Source organism: Triturus cristatus, chromosome 7 (assembly GCF_964204655.1).
Source record: "Triturus cristatus chromosome 7, aTriCri1.1, whole genome shotgun sequence".
In the NCBI taxonomy this organism is placed as follows: Eukaryota; Metazoa; Chordata; class Amphibia; order Caudata; family Salamandridae; genus Triturus; species Triturus cristatus.
Genome location: NC_140590.1, coordinates 477,296,714 through 477,317,532, shown reverse-complemented (window position 1 = coordinate 477,317,532; position 20,819 = coordinate 477,296,714).

Genomic DNA, 20,819 nt, shown 5'->3' with positions numbered 1-20,819 from the left:
TACTTTAGTATGTCACCTTAAGTGGGACGGGTATGCCCAGACGTGGATCCCGTGCACACTGTGTCACTGGTACCAAGCGATATCTGGCTGATGAGTCCATAACAAGAGCTAAAACTGGTCCTGGATTGCTTGTGTTCTAGTTCATGGAGGATCTGACTTGGCAGTTCGGGATAGACTGTTACTATTGGAACAGGAACAAGACTGATATACATATAGCTGGGTCCAAACTGAAGTGGCATGGTGCGCAAATGATGATGGACTTTGATGTGGCCCAAGTAATTACCAGTGGCTGCAATCGTATAATTATCCCCCCTTAAGTGGGACGGATATGCCCAGGCGTGGGTCCCATGCACACTGTGTCACTGGAACCAAGCCATACCCGGCTGAAGGGCCCATAATAAGGGTGAAACCAGTCCTGGATTGCTTGTGTTCTAGTTCATGGAGGATCTGGCTTGACAGTTCGGGCTGGACTGTTCCTATTGTAGCAGGATCAAGACTGATTTGCACATAGCTGGGTCCAAACTGAGGTGGCATGGTGCACAAACTAACAATGGACTGGGATGTGGCCCAAGCAATGACCAGTGGCTGAGATTAATTTAAGTGTTCCATCCATCACTTTTGTATACTTTAGTATGTCGCCCTCCCAACTCACAGCAAAGGTAACAACTTTGCTCTCATTATCTCTATTCCAAACCTTCTCAACCTTGACAGAACTCTCAAGCTTGACTGGTCAGACTACTATATGAAATGATTAAAATCTACCATGCTACACATTAATAATGAAGGCTAACCCTGATCCATAAAAACTCTTAGGAGACAAATAAAAGACATTTACATCTCTCAACTGCTTCAAGAACTCATTGGTCTTTCTACATAAAAGAACCCACATATTACTACAGCACAGTCACCCATATAATAACAAAACAGGAACCTCTGGGGCGTGGCTTAGGCACCGAGCGCGATGGCCGTACGTCGGTGAAGCTCCTTCCTTCCGCGGCCTAAGCCGGCCTCAATGTCCGCACATAGATCCGTGAAATACCCCAGAGCCGCTGCGGAGAAACTGCTCAACCGTGCTGTTGAGCCGTGACCGCAGAAAACGCTGGCAATGGAGGCTTCACAGATAACGAACTGCGCACCGACTAGGCCCAAAAAGCCCCAGGCTCGAGTTTGCGTGAGCCGCCAGGGACTTCCAGGGGAAACGTGCATTGTCACCAGCATGTTGGGGCGCATTAAACACCAACCCTGTGATTTCAAGAACGGAACCCAAGCCTCCAATCCTGTTGAGAGTTGGTCCCCTCCCCTACTGCAGGGATGAGGGAGGTGTGAGGAAGGGCTGCCGCTCGCGCCCGAGTCCGTGGCAGACTGTGCAAGTGAGGCGCTGCCCCGCAGAATATTCCTGATGACAAATCAGTGAGCCGACCCTGTGGAGGCTCGAGTACGGGGTCCGTCAAGGAAATCGGCACAAAGTAAGTGCAGCTGCATCCAAACTGAGAGGCCCCGGGCTCGAGTGGCGGCCTTTGCGTCCTGATCTACCATTGGGGGTGGCCCTGGCGGGCCGCAGTGGGGATGCTGGTTTTAAACAAGGCGGACCAGAATAACGTTGGGGGGAAGGGCCTCACAGTGCGGGTGCGTTGGAGTGCCGACTGTGGACACGTGTGGGCCCCCCAGACGCAATCAGGAGGATTACCAGAACCGATCATTTTGAAACAGCGTGAACCCGATCCACCGTGGATTTGGGGTGCCCTGCGCAGCGCCTACCCCATAACAAAGTGTGCAGCACTCAGAGGATTGGTCCCCAGGAAGACACGTTTGTAGGCTACTAACGGGCCTAACAGTGGAGGCAGGGATCTAAGTGTACGGGGGCCCCCAACAAGCAATGAGGAGTAGGAAACAACACCAACAGGTGACCCTAGGAACATCAAGACTTAGAACCCCCTGGGCAAACCCCGCCAGGATGTCAAGGGAGGTAAATCCCTAGAGCAGGCGGTGGGCAGTACCTGTGGGGGGCTCTCCGCTGTATATATACAGAGATTGGAATTGTCTGGGGCAAAGGGACAAAAAGGTACGCTCCAAACCAAATTAGACAAATATACCACTCAAAAGCCGGGAGAGGCAGACGCCACAAATAGAGGAGATGCAGACAAGACGACGACCCTGGACAAGGGGAAGCCCACACTCAAGGATGTCATGGTGGCCATAGTGGGAGTACGTACATCGCTGGAACAAAGGATGGATACCATTATTACTAAAATGACCCTGATACGAGCTGCTCTGCAGAAGACAAGTGAGAAAGTGAAATCCATGGAAATAGTGACCACTGAGCTCAGCAGCGAAACCCATCAGATGTGGCAAGAGATCAAAGAACTTCAGGTCGCTCAGAAAAGGACAGAAAGTCAGCTAGATGACTACGAGGGTCGATCGAGACGCAATAATGTAAGGATCATAGGGGTTCCCGAGAGGGCCAGCTGTCGACCTATTCGTGGAGAACCCAATCTTGAACCACCTCCGGCCCAAAACCCTATCGGAGTATTTCGCGGTTGAAACAGCGCACAGGGTACCAGGGGGGGAGGCCAAAGCCAGGAGCTCCCACATGGCCAATACTGGCGAAACTCATGAATTTCAGGGACCGCGACTTCATACTGCAAATGGTTCGATCGAATCCTCCACTCAACTTCAAGAACAGTGAACTTTCCTTCTTTCCGGATTTCACCATGTCAGTCCAACGACAAAGGAGAACCTTCCTTAATGTAAAAAAGCAAAAAAGGGACAATAATATTTGGTACGGAATGTTAATCCCCACAAAACTCAGAGTTGAAGCAGACGGCAGGGCCTGGTTCTTTGACACCCCAGAATCAGTGCAGGAATGGCTGGAAGGTTGGAGGCCACAAGACCGTAATCCTCAGGCGATTGACGTGCAAAGATCGCCGACTAAAGAGGGCTCGGGCCGCTGTACTATTTTTTGGGACGACACCATGGCAAAAAGCAAGCGGCGGATTAAGAGGACATTACTTACGCTAAGTGGCAATGTTTGAAATTGAGTATGTTTTAGTAAATAGAATGGGGACACACTAAAGCAGGCAGACGGCCGCGGGGGTGGGGGGAATCGCCACCCCCCGAATTTCTTGTTAGTTTAGAAGAATAGGGCAACAGGCACTCTGCACTACTGGGGATTTGGGCAGTTTTAGGGCCAGAGTGTGGCAAGCAGGGAGAGGGGATGTTGGGAATTACGAGTCATATCATTTCACTTGGGTAACAGCCAAGTAAAGCACACAGTCGGGTTTGGGAGGGATGGTGCAAGGGAATCAATACCTGATGGCCCCACAAAGCAAGCACACAGCAAAGAAAACAGTTGTTCGGGTCCGGGGGGAGGAGCTCAAGATGAGATGGGGAGGTGTAGGGGAGGCGAAAATGGGTTTGGTGGGTGAAAAGAAATTCAGGCTTTTATCCTGGAATGTCAATGGCTTAGGGGATAAGCTGAAGAGGGGAATAGTTCTACAGTTTATTTAATGACACATCCCAGATGTGGTGTTGTTCCAGGAGACACACCTGGTAGGAAACAAATGCAGTGCACTGGATAGGTGGGGTTACCGATTGGTTGTACACTCTGGGTTTACTTCAGGATCACGGGGTGTCAGCATTATGATGCGTAAATCCTTTCCCATGTCAACTGAACCTACCTGGACTGAGGAACTGGGCAGATACGCAGCAGTGTCGGGGAAATGGGAGGGTGGGCCATTAACTCTGGTGTCCGTTTATGTCCCCCTGGGACTACAGGCCATAGCGTTTTGGGACTTCGGGAGCACTATGATAGAGTTTCCAGAGGGGAGGTTGATTCTTGGAGGCGACTTCAACTCCGTGGTATGTGGCAGGTGTGATCGCTGTCCTCCCAGAGACTTGGGACCTATGCAATTGTTTCTTCCCACCTTCCTTGACGCTAACGGATTGGCGGACGCATGGCAGACCCGCCACCCCACCGATATCCAGTTTACATTTCACTCCGGGGTACACAACAGCCTCTCTCGTATTGATTATATCCTCATGCCGGCAGACCAAGTTGGACACATTACCGAAGTCAGACACATGGCACGGGGCATATCGGACCACTCTCCCATATGGGTGCAGGTGGGGAGGGGTGAGGGTCAAGTAGGCAGAATAGAGCCCATAAACCCATGGCACTTACGTAACCCCATTATCAGGAAGAACATTGCACTGACTATCGAACACTACTTCCAGGACAATGAGGGAGTGGTGGGCTCGGCGCAGACGCTCTGAGAGGCATTTAAGATGGTGGTTCAGGGGCAGGCAATCTCCCAGATAACTGGGGCAAGAAAAGAGAAGAATGCTGAACTAACTAAGCTGGAAGGGGAAGTTTTGCAACTTGAAGGGGACCTGTTGGCATCAGGTGAACCCGACACAACACACAGACTCAACCTCAAGAAGGAAGAATATAAAAGCGTAGCTACGGATAGGGCTAAAATACTACAAAGGGACAAACTCAGTAGAATATATGAGCAGGGGGACAAAGCAGGCAAATTACTTGCGTGGCTAGACCGACGCGAACATGCAAGTCGCCTGGTCATGGAACTCACAGCTGGGACGGGGGAGACAATTTCAGCCATGCGGTTGATAGCGGACAAATTCGCCAAGCACTACACTCGGATAAATGAATCTCACTCTGCTCATCCAGCGGAAGATTTGAGTGCCCTGTTAACTGGCATACGGTTTCCGACACTGTCGAAGGCCAACAGCGACTCACTTGATAGTGAACTCACGGACGATGAAGTGGTGTGTGCCATCAGGGATCTCCAGTCGGGGAATACAATGGGCCCTAACGGCCTCCCAATAGAACTTTACAAATTAAAGCCCGATAAAATAGCCCCTTACCTTAAAGCGATGTATGAGGAAAGCCGAGAGATCGGCCAACATCCCCAAGATCAACGATTCGCCACAGTAGTGGTAATACATAAAGAGGGCAAACCTAGGGACCAGTGCTCTTCATATACACCTATCTCACTATTGAATGCTGAAGCGACAATATTAGCTAAACTGTCGGCGACACGCCTGGTCAGAGTAATTTCTGGGCTGGTCCATCCGGACCAATCGGGCTTTATGCCTTCTAGAAATACCTCCGTAAATCTCCGCCGACTCAACGGGGTACTGGGGAGAGTGGACACGCTGAGAGAAAACACAGTAGTGGTGTCCCTGGATGCCAGTATGGCATTCGATACTATTGAATGGCCCTATCTCTTCACAGTGCTGGGGAAGATGGGGTTTGGCCCCGGATTTATTGGGTGGGTGAAACTCCTTTACTCTGACCCGTTGGCACAGGTGGTAGTGAACAATAAAAAGTGTGGGATCTTCATCCTCGGAAAGAGGACGAGACAAAGATGCCCTCTGTCCCCGCTTCTCTTTGACCTGGCACTGGAGCCCCTGGTGAGCTTGATCCGCAAGGACCCCATTGTCAGAGGGTTGAGATGGTCAGAGGAATGGGAAGGTCGCATCTCCCTATATGCGACAACATCCTGTTTTATCTAGCGTCACCGCGGGCCTCGATAAATAGAGTCCTTGATATATTCAACACCTTCGGCAGGTACTCTGGATATACCATTAATTGGACCAAGTCATTGCTCTATGTGCTAAGGGCAAGGTTTCCGCTGTCCCAAGGGTTGTAACGTGACAGAGGCAGTAGACAGCTCTAAATACCTTGGCATATACATTACTAGAGATCCCAAGATGTATTACGACCACAACCTCCTGCCACCGCTGCAGCGACTTAAGAGTGACATAGAGCACTGGAAATCTCTCCCGCTGTCCCTTCTGGGTAGGGCGGCGCTTTTTAAAATGATGTCCCTACCTCGCTTTCTGTATATCTTACATAACTCGCCCAGTCCGGTCCCAGCGACCTACTTTGCGGCAAACAAAGAGCTCTCCTCTGGGTAAAGGGGACACCACGAATATCATTTCCCAAATTGGTTCAGGATGGTACGTGGAGGGATTGGACTCCCAGACACCAAAAGATACTACTGGCCTGCGCAATTGGCAGCTTTTTATCAGGGCATACACAGACCACTTGACGACCCGGGATACCAAGTGGATAGATGGCTCCTACCGGGAGGCTCTTACACCAGGGCACTTTACTCCAGACCCGCTAATTTACGACTATGTCGCACTCGGTCCAGATTTGACACACAACCCACAAGAGTCTAGGCTGGGACACTCTGGCCACCCCCCCCCATGGTACTCATATCTGTTGGGAACACTTTGCAATACCAAGGGCTTTGACAAATGGGATTTGATTGGACTGTCTAAGGTGGGTGACATGTGGATAGTGGTAGACTTCTCTGTGCTGCAATGCAAATATGATCTAGCAGCCTCGGAACTATTCAGATACTACCAATTAAGACATGCCTTGTATGCATGTATCCCGTTAGGGGAGACATTACCCGAAGCAACGCCACTGGAGGACAGACTCCTCGATGGCTACATGCCCAGAAAATCAATATCCCTCACCTACCGGATGTTAATCAACCACATATCCAAGGCCCTTATGCGGCTTTGGGAAAATGGGCTGATTACCTGTTTGAAATGGATGACGAAGACTGGACGGAGGCACTTGCCTCCCCCAGGTAAGTCGCAATCTCATTGCGGCTTAAACTGGTGCAACAAAAAATTCTCCATAGAACATACTACTCTGGACCAGCCTTAGTACGGATGGGGTATGGGGAAGACTTCAGCTGTAGGCAAAATTATGAGAAGGAAGGCACGTTTATGCATATTCTGTGGGAATGCGCCAACATCCGTAAGTACTGGACCGGTGTGCTCAAATGTATGGAGGAGGTGCTTGGTCAGGACCTGAACCTAGAGACCAGGAGGTATCTGCTCAATGTGTGGCGACCGACGGATTTGAGTAGCAAGGAGAAAATCTGGGCATCCCTGGGACACATGGCAGCTAAGCACAACATTGCTAGAATGTGGGGAGCGAGGGAGGCCCCAGGTCTAAAATCGTGGAAACCAGATATGTATGTTTCGGGAAAAAACAGTGTGTGCTTCTAGATGGTGTCCGAAAAAGTGGTGCCAAATATGGACTAAATGGAATGTCTATCGTGGAAATATTTGTGCTCCCCCTGTTCTTCCCCCTACCCCTCCCTGATGAACCTGTAATTGCTAATTACTGTGAAAACAAATGGTCATAACAGTGAGAGACACGTGTACCATCCAGAACTCACCTGTACCTAATCTGCATATTCTAAATACCCAATGACTGTATATGTATAGTTGCTAAACTGTTTTCAATACAAAGAACTGAAAACAGGAACCTCTTGCCCCAGGACTCATTATGGAAAAACCCTGGTGCCCCAAGGGTCTTAATTTAAGAAAATGAAAACCAGAAAATTACAGAAAACCTGTCAGAAAATCTCTGATTTCTAGAAGCTCTCCAAGCTCAAAAGAGGTCTACAGGCAAATAAATCTCCCCACCAATTCCAATTATTTCAGGATACATATCAACAAGGTAACTAGACATCAAAGAACGTTATTTAAAAATGTAAAACACTCTACCAACTCAGCTAACAGTTCAAAGCTTCCAATCTCAGTTACTATTGCAACCAAAAGAGTATATTTGTTTTTCTGAAAAAAATAGTAAAAAAGGCATAATTACTTCAAAAATATCTTGCCATCTTTACTACTCCTAAACTGAGAAAAATCCTATCTTTAAAACTTTCAGTATTCACAGAAGATATTTAGGAGTCCTAAAGTTGGGAGTCCTAACTTTACTACTCCTAAACTGAGGAAAATCCTAACTTTACGACTTTTGGTATTCACAGAAGGCATTTAGGAGTCCTAAAGTTAGGAGTCCTAACTTTACTACTCCTAAACTGAGAAAAATCCTAACTTTAAGACTTTTGGTATTCACAGAAGGCATTTAGGAGTCCTAAAGTTAGGAGCCCTAACTTTACTACTCCTAAACTGAGAAAAATCCTAAATTTAAGACTTTCGGTATTCACAGAAGGCATTTAGGAGTCCTAAAATTAGGACTCCTAAATTCTGTGAATACCGAAATGAGTAAGTGCCTTCTGTGAATACCAAAATGAGTAAGTGCCTTCTGTGAATACCAAAAAGGTAGTAAGTTTAGGATTTTGTCTTAAGTTAGTTCTGTGAATCGGGCCCTATATTCCTCTGACAAATCCTCTACTTACACTGCAGTTCCTATTCCAGGAAAAGTGATGAAAATATGTGCTCAAGACATCACTCCCGTCATTCTCAGCATTATTAACTCTTCCCTGGAAAAAGGTGCATTTTCCTCCACCTTCAAATTTTTACAAATCACCCTAAACAAACAAAACTTCTGAAAAATCTCGACTCCTCTCACTTTAATAACCTGCAGCCAATCTCCAGTCTTCCTTTCTTCAGAAAAATTGTTGACAAAGGCATTTTTATACCGCTTCTCTGACGCATCTCCTATTTAACTCCTTCCAAAACAGATTGTATCCCCAATGCAGCCCTGAAGCAATAAGCTGTCGTGCAGTAAATTATATTTTACATTGGCTGGGGTAGAGTGGCATCGGATTCCTGCTGCTGCTATAACCTTTCTCGGCATTCAACACTCCTAATCAAGATATTATATTCAATACTCACTTTCCTTTCCTGAAGAACAGGGATTCAGGGTTAAGTATTGTAATGGTTTTCTTCGTTCTTCTCACCAACTGCCTGACATGGGAAAATAGACTCACTCACATCACTTCTGTACTACTGACCCGCAGAGTACCACAGGGATCCAAAGCCACAGTGAATGTGGCTAGTGCCACTGCACTCACATTCAGTTTCACAATTGCTTAGAAACAGTTTGTGTTCAAACCAAATCTTCCATGAGGGAAAATTAAGCAATGTGCGAAAGTGAAACTTAAAGTTAACGAAGTACAGATAACTTGTTTATTGGGATTTACATTACACCACACTTGCACAATAATTTTGTTGTGCAGCCCTACTGTTACTTTTGTATCCAGAATCTAATTTGAAATCGTTTTTTTTTTCGTTTTTTTTATAGAGTTGTAGATATGAGATAAGCTGTATTACCAAAACCCCTTGTTGAGTTTGTCATAGGGGTGGTTTGAACAATTAGCCAATGAGATCCCTTTATGGACTACATTCTTTACTTGTTGTATTTATTTGTATTGGCCAACCCTAACATCAAGGGCATAGGAGCAGTTCTCTGTAAACCATATGGGGTGAGTAAAGGAGTTAAGGGTACCAACAGTAATTTTAAGTTATGATTTGGTGCAGCAGCATTCTGTTTAAATTGCCGAATCCCGTTAATTATGAGTATTGGTGCGTGCATTTGGAACTATGAAAAATTACAAGAATTTCTACAAACTTTGCACCCTTTTAAAACGTTGCAATGATTTTTAGAAAAATTACAGGAAAAATAGTCTATCAAAAGTCGGTCTTAAAGTAGTAAAACCCCTGCATCGCAGTTCGTTTAGTTGGTTTATTGTGCAATAAAAACTTGCAGGGAAATCATGTCTTTTTTATGAGAATTGTAACTGAAACTTGAAATTTTGCGAATACAACATGCTTTGCAATCTTAGTGAAGTGCAAAAGATATTTTGCGCACAACTACCTAGAATGAATAACATACACATTCTGCTATTTAAACACTATTCGTACTTGTTTAAAAATCATAATAGTATTGTTTGAGGTGTGATCCAATTGGTTGTGTGTTACAAATGTGCAGGACTGTTAAACTTTACATCAACCTGTACGGGATGTATTCATGGTTTGGAAGGTATTGTGTGTAAAGGATTTTGAGGCTGCTAATGAAAGGTTTGCTAACCGTAAAGACGTGCATTAAACATGACTTCATTATTAAAATACTGAGTTTCACTAATCTCAGTGCCGTAAGGACACCCTCTAGATATGTGTGCACTTTATACACAGTTTTTCATTCATTTATCATTTTACACTTTGCTTAAATGCATGATCAACGTGGAAGAAAACTCTTCCATATTGTCCAGTCTTCTGGCAGGGATCTGGTGTTGGCGCTTCTCTACCACGGAGAAGAGCCTGCATTCCGCCTCCACCCCTAACCTCCCCTTGCAACCAGCCACTGGAAAACCTCAATCAGCTCTGTGCATTCTTATATGGCTTGCATCTCATACTCACATTACTCTCAGCCCTGTACATATTGTAGTAGGTGTAAGGGGCGCAGGTAACATCCCTGGGCTGCTCAATATATCCTTAAGGGAAGACAGATGTGGATATGCTATGCATTCAGTAGAGTACTTCTTCGGACTTAAATACCCCCTACATTCTTGCAGGCTATCATATGGGTTCCTTACCTATTAGTATGTCAGGAATGCATTGATTCATCATATCCACCCCCTTCGGGTCACTGGTGCTTCCATGATGGCGGGTGAGGAGAGTTGTCCTTCTTTAGAGGCCTGTAGAAGGTCCAAGCATTCAATCATAATCATAAAGACGCAGGAGATCGCCAGGCTTTTGCATATGCCTAAATGGGAAGACCTGGAGCACTGAGCCCCAGTTACTTTCTAGTGCATCACCTGGGAGTCTTCCCTGCTGTGGTTCCTCAGTGTGTTGATATTATGGCTGTCGCAGAACGGCATTCATGATGATATCGATAAATATCCACTTTCACCTTGGCTGTCAGGTATCTCTCCAATTAGGCTGTGCGGTATAGTAGTCACCTCTCTAATGGTTGCATCTGTAATGGAGTATGTCTGTGATTTGGGGCAATACCTAGGAACATCTGAAGTGGTGGGGGCTGCATATTTGTTTTTCAGATTTATATGGCATAAACCGGGCTCTCAAGGGTGGTTAAGCACTTTACATAGGAAACAATGCATATATTACATTACACTTATTGAGGATTGGTTTATGGTTGTATTCAAGCAAGGCAGTCAGGCAGTTTATTTTCCAGGTCAATTACCAAATACAGTCCAAAATGGCAGGATGCAGGTCTCCAGATACATATTCTGCCCATTTGCTAGGCAAACCATGCCCAGATCTGCCGGTACAGTTTGGGCGTCTCTGCTGCCCATGCTGTCAGTAAAGAAGTATCCAATCAGTGGTCCAGCAAAGTCATGTCCAAACATCTCTGCGTTTCTTAGCCAATTCATAGAAAATACCCTTTTCTTGTTTGTAAGCAATCTATTAAAGAAGGAACAAAGCATAAAAATATGCACAACTAGTAAGAGCAAATATACATATAAATTCAATAAATTAGCAATATTAAGAAGTTCAACACTCTGTTACTTTGTTGCAAATAAAATTCGGAATAAAATCAAACATTTCTAGCAGTAATTCTAAAGAAACTTGTGACCCAAAGTGCAATAAGTGAGCAAAATGACTGCATGTAAACATCGAGATATATGTACCAATTGCAATTGAATGCAAGTTAATTTCTCAGCCTGAAGGTGACTTTCTTTAGATTTGGTTGTCTGGTATAGTCAGCAAATCAATCATCCATTCAAAGCTTCTTTGAAGTTTTCCAGTAGCTAAGGATAATTCTTTAAGCAATCCAAACAGTGCAAACCATTGCTGGATTGTCAGGAAAGAAGGGCATACAGCAATAGATTGGCATCCGTTTCCCACGCCATCCTGTCTGATTTAGAGGTAGTTGGTATACAATGGAAATGGATCTGTTCCTTTTTGGACCAATGAGTGCAGGCAGTTTAGATATGTTTTGGATTCTATGACTCTTAAACACTGCTTACAAACCTCAATGTTCCTCACTAAGTCCAACTTTGTTTAATATCCATATGTCCTTCTGGCTGCTTTAGTGGAATCTTTGGCATTAAGTTTATATTCTGTGCAGCTGCTACTCACCTTCTCGAATTGTATGAGAGCATTTGTGATCTGGATGAGAACTAATAATCTGCTATGTCATTCAAAGAAAACTGAAGCGCTGTTACTTGGCCCCGTCTCTGCCCTTGGTTGAGAGGGTAGTTAGCCCAGAGAGATTCCCCTGTCCCAGCTGTAGTGGCTAGGAACCTGGGCATAACATTGGATTGTCATCTTTCTTTCAAGGCTCTTTCAAGGACCTTTGGTAGTTTGTTCTTGTTTTGGAATTATGAGAGCCCTAATAAAATGTCTATATCCACTCCCGAGAGAGATCAGTAGTTCATGCACCAATGTTCTCTATCTTGACTTTCCTGACTACTTCCTCAAGCAGCTACAAGTTATGCAGCATATGGCAGCTCGTCTTTTAAACTCTCTCTCTGTGCCCCTATCTCCTCCTATTTGGTGGAGTTTTATTGGCTACTGGTGAGAAAGAGAATTTTGTTTAAGCCTCTGGTATTAGCTCATCAAGCTTTTTATGAAACAGGTCCTAGATATCTATCGGAGGAATTGCCCGACAAGAGCTCTTCGCTCTACTGAAGCCTGTTTATTGGTTGTTCTATTCTTTGAACGGTTGAGGAGGGCATTCTTTTACAGTTCTGGTAGCTGGTTCAATGTCAAATATGCCAGCCTCTTAAATAAATATGAATAATAAATAAATAATTCCTTTTTGATTTCTGCTTTATGGAATACTAGTGTTCCTTCAGTATTCTTTATTCCATCAACATGAGCCAACAAGCAAATCTCCCTTTTCTCCTCCATCCCAGTATTTATGATGACAGAGATATTTAGGGTCTTTTCATTTGTATCATATTGGCCACATATTTCACTTGTTCTTCTCACAGTTGTGTTTATTGTGTGTGCGCCTTTTGACATGTCCTCTCTTGTTTACTTTGTAAGCTGCACAAGAAATCATTGTTCTGCTCTCAGATGCCTTTAGAACTTTTCAAACATGGTTCATGTTTGAGACACTACCATCATTTCAGTTTAGGAAGCCATTGGTATATTTCAGTGTAAAAGGTTCGTCCTTTATAAAGAAGTGGTTAAGCTTCCCGATTGCTGTCTTTTCATTCTTTATTACATCTGTCATATTCATATATGCAAGGGCATGGTCAGACAAATGCAGAACTCGTTTTATTGTGTAAAGATGCCTATTGCCATATAAATATTATTATGGAGAAAGTTTGATACACATCTGAGCAGTGGGATTATATTGCCTTGTAGAGGTATTTATACATTTCAAGAAATACATAAGACCTAGGTCAAGTATAAAAATGACCAGTGATGTGTGATCTGCTTTGTATGGAATTGCAGATTTACCACTCCAGGTTATAATATGATCTGGGGTCAGAGAGAAGTCCCCTCCTATAAGTAGCTCAGTTTACTTTAGAAGAACAATCTTGTAGATGTCAGTAAGGAGATGGTGGAAATTTTTATTATGCATATATATTTACATTAATACCCTCACATCCTATATTTCTATAAGAGTTAATAACCATGTACCATTTTTATTTGACTTTTCCTGCTTCATTGTCCCATTCAAGTCCTATGCAGTAGTGTACTGACTCCTTTTGAATTATTAAGGCAACAGCTATGGATCTGCATAATTTCACTGCTTGTCAAATTTGGTTGAGTTTCTTGATAATAGAGCCATATGCATCCTCTACCTCTTTAGTACAGATAAAACCTTCTTTGTTTAAATAGGATTGTTTAGTCCATTGTGTTCCAGATCCAATGTAAAATACTTGCCATTGCATTTATTAATAGATGCCCACTATGATGAATGATGATAAATGCAATTTATAGTGATCATATAAAAAGGTGGCATGAAAGCTCTAGAAGTGTAGATAGCAATAGCAACAAGATACTAATATAGTACTGACCAAGATTCATATTCAAGCGACAGATGATAATGAAGTACAACATATTTCTTGACAGCCTCTAATAAAAACCCAAAAATCTATGTATTATTTATTTAGAAGACATACTTAGTCTACGCACTTTCTATGCCCATTAGAAACACAACACATCCACGCTTCAGTAGTGAAATAGTTAATAACCAATACAAAATAAACAAAAGAGAAATTTCGGGAGGCATCTTCACAGGTCCCTCCCCCCCCCCTCGAGTGGCTGCCTTTCCCGCCCCATGATTTTGCACAGATTACGGCTGTGTGGTGACCATGAGGCCATTCCAATAAATGGATCTGTGCAATGGACTAGGACCTAATGGCAAGGAAGGAGTAGATGCCCTGAACCGCAATGCCCACACACATTGGAAGACACTGGCTGGGCGTGTCTCTCCTCCCTCTAGCCCCATTCCTCCCACGACATACTTAATGACATGCCTAGAGCTGAGGGTGCTACCTGGCACAGAAGTGGGTATCTTATGGATATAACAACAAAGTCTCTCACAGGATCACAAGGATCGTCTAAGGAGAAGACTTTCTGGAATGAATAGACTGCACAGATGCCACTGGAGAAACCTTTCAGAGGCAATGGTGAGCATATCTCTGGGGTGATGATATGATTCGTTGGCTGTGGCAACTATACTAAAGATACATCTTGGTAAGCATGGTGGAACACCCTGCCACCATTTCTGCAGTGGAGAGAGCCACACAGAAATGCCTCAGTTGCTACTATATGCTAGTGGGGTACAGACAGGAATTCTGTAGATGCATGCCCTTCAATAACCCATAAACCTCTACAAAGTGGACAGCATGGGGAAAAAACAAGAGCCAGAGTAAGTTGCTTTTGAACAACAGAAAACCTCAAAATATATGATTACAGTATCGGACCAAATGGCTGAGACAAGGGACCTTGGTCAGATGGATTCCAACGAAGAAACAATGACACTTACATTGGAGCAATTTAAGAGAGGATGGCATTTCACCTCTTTAAATCTATTTATTAATGCGTGAGAAATACAGTGTGGTGAAAATTCCACCTGGACTTGAGCCATTAGCCCAACTGATTAGATTGGATCACTCAAGGAGATGGCTTTACTAGTGGCAAAATGCAGCATCGTCATGAACTGCTACAAAGGTACAACACCTAAACAAGAGGACTGGCTTAAGGACATGACCATATGTAATGAAAAGACAAAGATATAAAAACGTCCCTAGAACTGCACACAAGCAGGCCCCAAGATATATAGATAGACTCAATTAAAGTTCTACCTTGCAACAAAGAGTGTCACAATTACAAGAGTCTATTGATGGTGACACCATTGTAGTGTAAGGTTCGTAAGCAAGTCATGGGTAAAATAGTAATATATGGAGATGACACTGAGGTATGCACGCTTGGTACTGCATGCTGCTGGGAGGCCCCAGGAAACAACTGCGAGGGAATGTGCTATAAGATATTGAATTGGGATTTAGACATTCAACTTTACTTTTAACCACATTTACTCCCTTTTATTCTACCCTCTCGAAAAGTTATAGAGGGAAGGAGTCCTGTACCATACTATCTGTGTAATGTGAATGATTTACTTGCGACAGTGAATATGTGGAAAATGTATTAATACATAAAAACAGTCACAGTTACACCATCTAAAATTATATTAGAGGTTATTACAAAGGATGGTATTCATATATTTAAATAAAGTTTGAACATTACTTTCTTGAGTTCCTTCTTGAACATTTGGTTACTTAAAAGTAAAAAGAAATGAGAACGAAAACTTGAAGTAGGCTACCTGTGGAGTCTAGCTGTGGAGTCACCTTAGAAGGCAGCTGCAAACCTTCAGGAACATTATTGCTATTTTTCATTTAAAGAAAGGAGAAGCAGCAGCCAAGAGCCCAGGAGCACAAGAGGAAACAGACCCTGTTAAGATATTTTTCCAACCCGCAGCTGTGGGCTACAGATTCCCAGGGGATCACAGGACCACAAAGTACTGTGACTCTAGGATGCCCAGGGAGTAGAGAAGCCACAGACACAACAGTATCAGTAGAAACAAAATATTTCATAAATGATTTATCTTCAAAAAGTGGAGAAAATTGAACCTGGAGTGAGATATTTCAACCTTTTCCCTAGAAACTGGCAAGTGAAGAAGTTTGCCAAGTGGCTCAAATATGTTTAATAGTTGTCTGCAGGACAGGTCATAGAAGAAGGAAACGTTTGGTAAAACATTTTTCTGGGACAATTCACCTACTAAAAGTGAGATTCTTCCGGAGGTTTTCTCATACACACCTATTATTAGAGGATATGATCTCCAGCTATTCGCATTTTATTAAACAAGCATTTACAATGCAATAGGTCTCGCAATCATGTGAGTTTGAGCTATTGGCATTGTAAATGATAATTCCTTTATGTATGTTTTGTGTTTTTAAACTTATATCAAATGCATTCTTATTTAAAACCAGTAGGTCAAACTCTTGCAAATGTGAGACATATTGCATTGCAATAAATGGCCTTCGTACTGTATGTTATATTGTAAATATTAGAGGAAGAGCCTGGCGTGTGATGCTATACAAGTAGTGATAAATTGTGCAGTGAAGATGTGTAAGTGTTGTAAATCACATGGACGCAAGTGTTTTGTAATATAAATAAACAGGAAAAGATAGACTTGTGTGTGTGCATGAAAAAACAAAACATACCGGAGAATGAAGCGCTGCGACGAGCTTACGAGTAACAAAAACCTACTGGCGGGGAAAAAGCTCAGCAGTGTCCAGTGAGATGCCGGCGCTGCACATGATGGGTCACTACTCATGACAGTGATTAAAGATATAATTGAAGGAAGCAAAAAGGGTGACTAGATCAAGAAAAAAGGAGAGGGGGTGCAGATGGCTGTGTAGAGGAAGGAGAGACGGAAAGTAGGAGAGGTGAGAGAGTGGGGGATTAAGTGCCGGGTTTGATTAATCACAGGGGATTTATTGATATTGGGAGGCTGATGAACCGAGCAGACTCGCACGTATATGAGCCTGTGCGTGCTGCTCTCACCTCCTCCCTCACTTTTTCGCATTTTAACCTTTGCTCATAAGTGTATTTCCATGTTGTATTAAAGTGCCTGGCGACGGGGCACTGGCAGGCCAAGGCTTCTTCCCGCCCCTCCTTCTGTTACCTGGTGTTATGTGCTCGTCTTGGGTCGGCGATTGGCAGCGTGGTAAACATACAGAGACCAGAAGGTAACAATAAATTAAGTGGTGATGTTTTGGGAAAGGTGGCTGTTATTGTGTGAGCCCCAACTTTTTGTGCTGGAATTAAATGGTTGCAGCAAGCGAGCCAGCTAGTGTATGCTGCTTGTTGAGGCTGGGGGCTATGTCGGTGCCGAGCGAACATGAGCAGCGCCACCTAAACAAACAGAAAAAGATAGGCTTGTGTGTGTGCAAAAAAAAAAAAAACACCGGAGAACGAAGCACCGCGACGAGCTTCTGAATGACAAAAAGCTTCTGACGGGGAAAAAGTTCAGCAGTGTCCGGTGAGATGCCGGCGCCCCACACGACGGGTCACTACTGATTACAGCTTTAAACATACAATTTAAAGTGCATACGCTGTAGCCGCCATTGTCCTGATTAGTGTCTCTATAAAATAGTGCTCACCCACCAGATAAAGCCCACCATGACACGCCGCAAGTACACGATCCAGTCCGGATGGGCGAGCCGAAAAGGAGACAGGGCAGTAACAAAGAAGCCTCATTTCAAATAGGGAGTGAGCATTTACCATAAACGATGATGACGGCCAATAAAAACGATGGGCGGGGCTTCCACTCCACTTCTAAAATCTCCTCGATTCCAAGAGGCCTCGCAGAGCGAGTAGCGCATGCGGTCTGCAATGCTAGGCGAGACCTAAAAAGGCTTTCCAAACTTCCTATAGTTCATGAAGACGACAAGGCTAGTTCCTTTAGAAAACTTTGCAAAATTACAGTGGAAAAACCTTTGCAAATATGTGCATTCCTTAATGAAATGACAGAATGAAGAGTGAGCTCATGATAAGTCTCAGCATGCATCGTTTCAAAGTTTATCTAATCAATATGAAAAAATACTTTTTTATGGTTATTAGTTACTGTGGTGTGGAAGAAACACACCATTAAAAGTTCTGCTAGTAAATTTGAAGTTTATTTCCACAAAAGAAACCCACAAAATGAAGGAAGACCAGTGAGTGAAGCAGCAGCACAGCAACTGACCAACTCAGAAAGCAAACATGCGGCAGAACGCCCTACCACATTCTTGATTAGAATAATCATACACAGGTGAGTGTAAATAGCAAAGCATATGAAGTGTAAAACTTAGATATGAATACTTGCTACAATACCCTCTCTCCCTTATATAAAGAAAAATAAAGTTAAAATTTACAAGAAGTGGAAAGAAAGCAAATGCAAGGACTTAGATAAATCATAATCAGAAAACCTCACTGGAGGTTTGAATGTATGACTGCTGAGTGTTAGGATTTTCTGTAAAAGAGCCAGAGAGGAAATTTGCTCAAACAGTTTTCTGCATGATGGAGATGTTGATGAAGGATGTTCTCAAGCTTCAAACAACCTTGAGACTTATTATGAACAGAAACACTTCCACTATCTGCAGATGTTCATGAATACAGTGAAATATCTGGAACATACCGTTTCTCCAAATACCTTATGAACACTCACTCTTTTGAACATTTACCAGTAAACCACCAAACTTTGATTTTTCTTATTGGAAAACACATCTGTAACAAACATCTAATAATAAGACCTAATTTCAGAACTTCAAGAGTTGATTTTGAATGTTTCATGATTTTTGACATTCTGCAAGTAATTGGCACCATGCTGCATCTTCTCAACTACCCCCTCGCTTGTAACAAAAGAGAAGCTTTTGTGATTTTAGCAATTTATACAGATGTAGAGACGTTAGACTCCCCTTTTGTTACTTTGTATGCTTGTTTGATTAGAACCCAACCACCTACAGGAAACACTACATTCTTGCAACGTTCTTCACATTAAAGTCAATAATTTCTTGCTCTCGTTTTTTCTGTACTCTGGCTAACAACTCATCTTTATTGTTTTTAGACTCATCTGGGGTAATCTACATCCAGGAAGAAAGGATCATGTAGGATTCAGCTTGAACGTTTTTATTTAAGCAATGCAAGAGATGCCAACCTCCAGAAAATAGATCCAATCGATATCCATTGCCTTTCAAGAAAAGACTATTCTAAATCCTGAATACAGAAGCAGGAACATAGTTACATGAAAGATTAAAACAATTTGAGCTAAACGTATACCGCACCTCTTATCCCCAAAGAAACACACGCAAGATAACAAGACAAAATAAAAATAATGGAGTGGCAGTCACATGAAAACACAGATGAGAGGAAACAGAAACACACAGACAGACTTTATTTTCCAACAACTGCAATACGTTTGAAATTCTATATGCATACATCTTGAAGTTTGACAGCACCACTAAAAAACTTAACAGGTCTAAGTGTTTTTCTGACTTAGAATTATTTCGTCAATATATGGGTGACATTACTACCACCATGTCACCTTACAGCAAGTGTAATTTCACATACACCTTTGCAAATGTATTAGTGAACTTTTCTTTGCATTTGTTTTCATGTTCTCTTGTCAAACAGGCATTCGTAATTTTGTGATTGTGCTCTACCCATTCAGCCTCATTTTGACTCATACACTTCTTCACCAATGAAGGACACACCTTAGTTCGTAGGTTGTATCCTTCAGAACAACTCAAATGAGGATTCCTCCATACTGGAATGGGGACTGATGCTGTACGCTAATTTTTCTTCCACATTTCATTCTTCCAGTCTTTACCACAACTCTTGGACTGTAAAATTCCTTCCTTTGCCATCCTTTTGAACTTTGCTACCATTCCATTTGTTTGAGGATGTTTTAGAGAACATTTTTAATGCTCAATACCTCTATTACTCAAAAACATCTCCATGTTACGCAACGTAAACTAAACCCCATTGTGAGTTGGCATTGTCCTGGGATTACTCGCTTTGCTAAAAACATTTGCCAAAAACATAATCACCAATGTTGTAATAACCTCCCGTACAACAGTAATTGCAACCTACCTAGAATACATATCTATTAGTACTAACAATTAATTAGGAGCAGACCCAACAGTCAGGGGTCCCACAATGTTCAAAGCTACCTCTTCGCAAAGACCTGTTGGAATTTCTTTATATACCATGGGAGGAGTTTTCGCCTTCCAGACTTAATTGCTTTTGGCAACAATAAAGACATTCTCTTGCTACATGTTCAATCAGAATGTCCATGCCCAGCCACTAACAGTCACTCCTTAACCGCTCATTGGTTTTACTCTTCTCCAAATGCCCAATATTTGCATAGTCTATCAAAAAGGCTTGTACACTCTCAGCGGCACTACATGCAAACCTTTAATCATTACCTAGATTTGCACTGAGAAATCACAATAAATGTTCTTGAAAATATTCTCATCTCCATTACTGTCTATCCAATCACTTCCATTTTGAACCTGACTCCGAACATTGCAAGAATGACATCTTTGTCTAATTCTTCCAACCATTTCGGTTAAAAAATACACCCTTTACTGACTTTACACACTCCACCCACCATTCATCAACTGCTTTAACTCCTCTGATATCCTGTACCAACCTAGGCAATCAGCAGCTTTATTTGAGACAGTAAACTGGAACTATCGTAAAGTCAGAACTCATTTACAAATGCAACTTGAGATGGCAGTGTTTGAGTGGGTCTTTGAGTGGCTGTATAGATCTGTGTGTGGGTGCATGAGTGTCTGAGTTGGTCTGTGAGTGGGTGTATGTGTCTGAGTGAGTCTGTGAGTGGGTGCATGAGTGTCTGAATGGGTCTGGGAGTGGCTGGCTGAGTGTCTGAATAGGCCTGTGAATGGGTTCATGAGTGTCTGGGTGACAGGCTGAGTGCATCTGTGAGTGGACGTGTGAGTGTCTGAGTGGGTCTGAGTAAGTGTGTGAGTGACTCAGCCACAAAGGAACTGCATATGTCCTTTTATCCAACAAGAGTCCACAGTTTTGCA